The 6,165-nt window shown below is 46.1% G+C and overlaps 1 pseudogene; it reads left to right on the forward strand.

Annotated features, from left to right (window-relative positions):
* Positions 1 to 202: 202 nt before the first annotated feature.
* On the forward strand, positions 203 to 1,225 carry LOC112122478 (annotated as a pseudogene).
* Positions 1,226 to 6,165: the final 4,940 nt, after the last annotated feature.

Here is a 6,165-nt window from a genome sequence, read left to right on the forward strand (position 1 = left end):
CAACAGGAGTAGAGTTAGGTCACTTCTGAAGATATCACCACTAGGTTTCTCAAGCTGGGTGCCCAAAAAGTGAGACCCTCAAAGATACCCAGGGGATGTAGCTGCCCAGTGGTGTCTAAACTTGAGCACACAGAGACAAAACTTGGTGGACATTTGTGAACCATATGCCAGTAACTGATTGTCTCTTTGCTGTATTGCTCAGGTATAAAAACATGAAGATGGTGAATCAGACCATAGTTAGTGAATTTATCCTGGTGGGTTTCCCCAACCCTCGAGAAGTGGAGATCATCCTCTTCTTGGTATTCCTGGCATTCTTTGTGATGATACTCTTGGGGAACGTCCTCATCATCATGCTGATATGCACTGATTGCCACCTTCAGATGCCCATGTACTTCTTCCTCATCCACCTGTCGCTCATTGAGATCCTCATGACCTCTCCATAATGCCCAAAATGATGTGGAACTTTCTTTCAGCGAGAAAAACAATCTCATTCTCCAGCTACCTGGCCCCATCCTACTTCTATTTCTTGTTGGGCTGCACAGAATACGTACTCCTCGCTGTGATGTCCTATGACCGATACGTGGCCATCTGTTTCCTCTTGCATTATGCCACCATAATGAGTGGAAAGGTTTGCCTCTTGCTGGTGGTTTGCTCATGGATGGGGGGATTCCTGGCTGTGTTCGTACCAACTGCTATGAAAGCCGGGCTACCCTTCTGTGGGCCCAACATTATCAACCTCTTCTTCTGAGACAGCGCCCCCTTGCTGCATCTCACCTACACCGACATACTCCTCATCAAACTGGTTGAGTTTTTGGTATCAGCGTTTGTGGAACTTGGCACGTTGCTGCCCACAGTTGTCTCCTACGTCTGCATCCTAGCCACCAACATGAAGATCCTATCCACCAAGGGCAGGATCAAAGCCTTCTCCACCTGTTCTTACAATTTCACCATCATCACCATTGGCTACGAGACCTCCATATTCATCTACGTCAGGCCCTTTCTAGACCGTTCCATGAGCCTTAACAAAGTGGCATCCTTGCTGACCACAGTGGTGACTCCCATGCTCAACCCATTCATATTCAGCCTCAGGAACCAACAAGTCAAGGAGGTCTTGAGGGACTCCATTGCAAAGTGCTTTCCTTTGCAAAAGACACCAGACTTTGATTTGAGAATTGTGTTGAAGAACATATTTGAAAAGGATGACTGGATGAGAAGCTGGATATGAGTAAGCAGTGTGCCCTTGTTGCCAAGAAGGCTAACGGCATATTGGGCTGCTTTAGTAGGAGCATTGCCAATAGTTTGAGGGAAGTGATTATTCCCATCTATTCGGCACTGATGAGGCCACATCTGGAGTATTGCATCCAGTTTTGGGGCCCCCACTACAGAAATGATGTGAACAAATTGGAAAGAGACCAGCAGAGGGCAATAAAAATGATCAGGAGGCTGGGGCACATGACTTAGGAGGAGAGGCTGAGGGAACTGGGCTTGTTTAGTCTTCAGAAGAGAAGAGTGGGGGGGATTTGATAGCAGGCTTCAACTACCTGAAGGGGGGGTTCCAAAGAGGATGGAGCTCGGCTGTTCTCATTGGAGGCAGATGACAGAACAAGGAGCAATGGTCTCAAGTTGCAGTGGGGGAGGTCTAGGTTGGATAATAGGAAAAACTATTTCACTAGGAGGGTGGTGAAGCACTGGAATGGGTTACCTAGGGAGGTGGTGGAATCTCCATCCTTAGCGATTTTTAAGGCCCGGCTTGACAAAGCCCTGGCTGGGATGATTTAGTTGGTGTTGGTCCTGCTTTGAGCAGGGGGCTGGACTAGATGACCTCCTGAGGTCTCTTCCAACCCTAATCTTCTATGATTCTATGATTTGACTGAGAGCAGCACTTGAAGCAAATCCACCCCTGGTCTAAGTCAGTCAATGGAACGCCACCAAGACATACCACCTGAGGATCAGGACCCATATTTTATTTATAATTAACCTTACAGTAGAAGTCTTCTCCTCTACCTGCTTTTAATTCCACTCTTGCTCCTCAGCTTCAGGGATGTATTAAATCCTGCCTTATTTAATGGTAGTGGTGGTGGGAATGGACTGGAAGACCCCTAGAGGTCCCTTCCAACCATACAAAGGGTGGGAGGGGAAATAAAACCACAGAGTGGGGAAGGGACTTGCTCACAGTGGGGAAGGGACTTGCTCACAGCAGGTCAGTTGCAGAGGAATTGAATGCAGATCTCCTGATTCCTAGCTCAGTCCCCCTATATGCTGGACAATACTTTGCAAAGGTGTAAATAATTACACCAAGATGCAAGACAGGGGCTTGTAACACTGGTCTACAATTTTTGAGAAGTCGTCTGCTTCAGAGATAAAAGGTGCTATTTATTATGTATTTTGATGTGCTGAATTCAAATATGACAATTAAAACAACTGATTGGCTACTGTTTCTAAGATATTTAAGTTTTTACATTTTATGTCTATGTATATTGTGTAGATAGTAGAGTTTTAATCATAAATTGTAAACCTAGGTCTTTTCATGTGTTTATGGTTGCTTTACATGATAATATTTCACCTGTCCTGTTTATCTAATACTTTAAAAATCAGCAAAAGGGTTATCTAAATAAAATTTATTATGAAACAAAAGGCAAAAAACTATTATGTACATAGTTTAGTCCTATTCAGTGTCTACTCGGCGCTTCTTGGTTTGTCTCTTGTATTCATTAAATGGAGCATCTCTTGTCACTGTCCAGCAATAGTCTGCAAGCATTGATGGGCTCCATTTGCCCTGATAGCGTTTCTCCATTGTTGCAATGGCCTGGTGAAATCACTCACCGTGCTCGTCGCTCACTGCTCCACAGTTTGGTGGAAAAAAATCTAGATGAGAGTGCAAAAAATGTATCTTTAGTGACATGTTGCAACCAAGGCTTTTGTATGCCTTGAGGAGGTTTTCCACCAACAACCTGTAGTTGTCTGCCTTGTTTCCGAGAAAATTTATTGCCACTAACTGGAAGGCTTTCCATGCCGTCTTTTCCTTGCCACGCAGTGCATGGTCAAATGCATCATCTCGAAGAAGTTCACGAATCTGAGGACCAACAAAGACACCTTCCTTTATCTTAGCTTCACTTAACCTTGGAAATTTTCCACGGAGGTACTTGAAAGCTGCTTTTGTTTTGTCAATGGCCTTGACAAAGTTCTTCATCAGACCCAGCTTGATGTGTAAGGGTGGTAACAAAATCTTCCTTGATTCAACAAGTGGTGGATGCCGAACACTTTTCCTCCCAGGCTCCAATGACTGTCGGAGTGGCCAATCTTTCTTGATGTAGTGGGAATCTCTTGCACGACTATCCCATTCGCAGAGAAAACAGCAGTACTTTGTGTATCCAGTCTGCAGACCAAGCAAGAGAGCAACAACCTTCAAATGGCCACAAAGCTGCCACTGATGTTGGTCATAGTTTATGCACCTCAAAAGTTGTTTCATGTTGTCATAGGTTTCCTTCATATGGACTGCATGACCAACTGGAATTGATGGCAAAACATTGCCATTATGCAGTAAAACAGCTTTAAGACTCGTCTTTGATGAATCAATGAACTGTCTCCACTCATCTGGATCGTGAACGATGTTGAGGGCTGCCATCACACCATTGATGCTGTTGCAGGCTACAAGATCACCTTCCATGAAGAAGAATGGGACAAGATTCTTTTGACGGTCACGGAACATGGAAACCCTAACATCACCTGCCAGGAGATTCCACTGCTGAAGTCTGGAGCCCAACAGCTCTGCCTTACTCTTGGGTAGTTCCAAATCCCTGACAAGGTCATTCAGTTCACCTTGTGTTATGAGGTGTGGTTTAGAGGAGGAGGATGGGAGAAAATGTGGATCCTGTGACATTGATGGTTCAGGACCAGAAGTTTCATCCTTTTCCTCTTCTTTGTCTGACTCAAGTGAGAATGATTCTGGTGCATCAGGAACCGGCAGTCCTTCTCCGTGGGGTACTGGGCGTATAGCTGATGGAATGTTTGGATAATGCACAGTCCACTTTTTCTTCTTTGACACACCTTTCCCAACTGGAGGCACCATGCAGAAGTAACAATTGCTGGTATGATCTGTTGGCTCTCTCCAAATCATTGGCACTGCAAAAGGCATAGATTTCCTTTTCCTGTACAACCACTGGTGAAGATTTGTTGCACAAGTGTTGCAGCATATGTGTGGGGCCCACCTCTTGTCCTGATCTCCAATTTTGCAGCCAAAATAAAGGTGATAGGCTTTCTTAACCATAGTGGTTATACTGCGCTTTTGTGATGCAAAAGTCACTTCACCACAAACATAGCAGAAGTTATCTGCACTGTTCACACAAGTACGAGGCATCTCTGCTCACTTTGGCTAAACAGAAATGTGTCCCTTTGCAAAATCAAACACTGACAAATAAGAGAGCACGACACCTTATGATTTCTAGAGCTGATATAGGGCAATTTGTTCAGCAGAGTGATGTAAGCTTCGTTATGATTGCATCATCCATGACTTCTAGGAATAACATGATGCAATTCATATCATGTATGATGCAATACCAGCTTCAGATTGCATCATTCATTGTTTTGCCTAAAAAGCAAGTACTGTCCAAACCCAGTCATAGATTTATTTGTAGATCCAGTCAAAGATGTATTTTAGTCATTTCTGGTTTAAATTGAGATCCCTTCCCTTTATAACTCACTTATCCTCCGCCATTCCCAAGTCAAGGGTCATATATACTGACCCAATAGCATATCTTGAAAACTAGAGCCAATCAACAATTTTAAGCATCGTTTTCGTTCTCAGTGACCCAGAATTAGTAAAGTTTGACTACATTTATTTTAGAAGCATTTTGGCTGTAGAGCAGTGTAACCTAAGCATCAGCTACTTTTGGGGTACAAGAAAATGTGTGAGGAGCAATGTCTATTGAAATGAGTTGGAATGCACACAAATGCTGACTCCTATCCATGCTGTTACTATCAGTGAATAAAAGAAAATAAATGTCTCTAAGGTACAATCTTCCTCTGGTTCTCACAGTGTAAATCAAGCTCCTAAGGACAAGCCATTGGGCAAGACCCATCCACTGATCTGACCCTTTGTGTGATTGAGGCAGGGCAAAGGGGCCTTATACAGGTGGTAGCTGACTCCTCCCCTGAGCGCCCCACATTCCCCCCTTTTCACCCCCAGAGCATGCTAACGCTGCCAAATAGCTGTTTGGCAGCAGCTGGGTGGGAAGTGCTGGGAGGTAGGTGGAGGAGCAGAGATGCGATGCACTCAGGGAGGAGGAGGAAGTGGAGAAGGGGGGGAGGGGGCTTGGCTGCCGGTGGGTGCAGAGGACCCAATAATTTTTCCCCATGGGTGCTCCAGACCCGGAGCACCCATGGAGTCTGCGCCTATGGCCGGCCCTCCTATTAGGTGTTCCCCATTCAGAGTAATGGGGAACACAGCACAGGCCCTGGAGGGAGAAGTCAGAGACATTCTGGCTTTAGGGGTGATCCAGCCATCCACCAGCCCCGGGGCCTCTCCCACGGTGCTGGTCCCCAGGAAAGATGGGACAATCCGATTCTGTGTTGCCTATCAGAAGCTCAATGACATCACCATGTCTGGTGCCTGCCCATACCTAGGCCTGATGAGATCCTAGACAAGTTGTGGGGGACTTAGTACTCCATGACCAGGGATTTCACCAAAGGCTACTGGCAGGTGCCTTTGGATCCAGATGCCAGGTTGAAACCTGCTTTTGTCACCCCTTTGGGGCTGTACAAGTCCCTAGTCCTACCTTTCAGCCTCAAGGCGGTGCCTGTCACCTACCATTGCCAGGTGGATCAGTTACCGAGGGGAATGGAGAATTTTACCCTAGCGTACATTGATTATATTTGTGCCATTAGCCAGACCTGGGAGGACCAGGTGTCCCAGGTGAAGAATGGGCTGGGTCGCCTCAAGGATGTAGGGCTGACTGTAAAAGCTGGCAAGTGCAAGGTGGGGATGGCAGAGGTGTTGTACCTGGACCACAAGGTGGGGAGGTCTGCCTAAAGCCAGAGCCAGCCAATGTGGGGGCGATCAGAGACTGCCCTGCTCCCCAGACTAAGAAACAGGCTCAGGCCTTGACTGGGATGGTGGGGCACTACCAGAGGTTTGTGCCCCACTTTTGCTCTGTGTCAGCACCCATC

The sequence above is a fragment of the Terrapene carolina genome, unplaced genomic scaffold (assembly GCF_002925995.2).
Source record: "Terrapene carolina triunguis isolate 2854851 unplaced genomic scaffold, T_m_triunguis-2.0 Scaffold35458, whole genome shotgun sequence".
NCBI lineage: Eukaryota > Metazoa > Chordata > Testudines > Emydidae > Terrapene > Terrapene triunguis.